Source organism: Corvus brachyrhynchos, unplaced genomic scaffold (assembly GCF_000691975.1).
Source record: "Corvus brachyrhynchos isolate BGI_N302 unplaced genomic scaffold, ASM69197v1 scaffold150, whole genome shotgun sequence".
Lineage (NCBI taxonomy): Eukaryota > Metazoa > Chordata > Aves > Passeriformes > Corvidae > Corvus > Corvus brachyrhynchos.
Genome location: NW_008236162.1, coordinates 1,941,623 through 1,942,445, shown reverse-complemented (window position 1 = coordinate 1,942,445; position 823 = coordinate 1,941,623). Strand labels below are relative to the sequence as shown.

Genomic DNA, 823 nt, shown 5'->3' with positions numbered 1-823 from the left:
TCCCACCTGGAGCTGCGGGGTGGTGGGGGGCACATCCCCATCCTGTGGGGACAAGTGCGAGGAGCTGGTGGTCCCTGGAGCCGTTTTATGGCCAGGATCCTGTGGCCGTGCTGTGTGCTGGGTTGCCGGCACCGAGCTGGAGTGGGATACAGGCAGAACCCGGCTCAAAAGCCCTGCCCAAGTCAGGGTGGGGGCCGTGGGTGCCCCCCCAGCAGCTCAGCAGAGTGGCTTGGGAAGAAGAGGAGAAGGATGATGGAGGCCGGGGCCGTGTTTTTGGGGAGCAGCGACAACACGCTGGGGTTGTAGGAACACAGGAACATATTCCCGGCTGCAGGGACCCCCTCCCATCTTCACCCCTTTGTGGGTGTGTGTGATGAGCTGGGTGAGTTCTCAGCCCGGGGGACACCGAGGGGACATTGGGGGGGGGTCGCTTGAGCACTTGGGTACCGGAGCAGGGGGCTGGCACCGCTTGGGCACTGACTGCAAAGGGCTTCTCCGAGCAATTAAACCAGATTCTCTATAAATATAATATATATTTGCTCCACTGCCGTGTCTGCTCTGTGCCGGGGCCCCAGGGCAGGGGGAAGGGGGGTTTTACGCCAAACCCAGGGTGCAGACAGGGACCCCCCAGACCCCTCAACCCTCCTGCCTGCACCCAGGGTGGGGGTCCAGGGCTAGGAGGGGCTCCGGGGCTGCTCCAGCCGGCCTTGTCCTGCCCTCGGGAAGGTCAGAGCTCCCCGCAGGGTGGGATGGCCCCTCCCGGCGTCCCTGGGAGGTGTCCGGGTTTATTGGGGGCTGTTGGGCGGGGCCTTTTGCCTGCCTC

At 64.4% G+C, this 823-nt stretch overlaps 1 protein-coding gene across 1 annotated transcript in view; it reads left to right on the top strand.

The window, feature by feature from the left end:
* LOC108446258 (PDZ and LIM domain protein 2-like) overlaps positions 1 to 823 on the top strand; it is a gene marked incomplete at its 3' end in the record, with an annotated part of 6,221 nt that overhangs the window by 4,618 nt on the left and 780 nt on the right. The window lies entirely within an intron of this gene.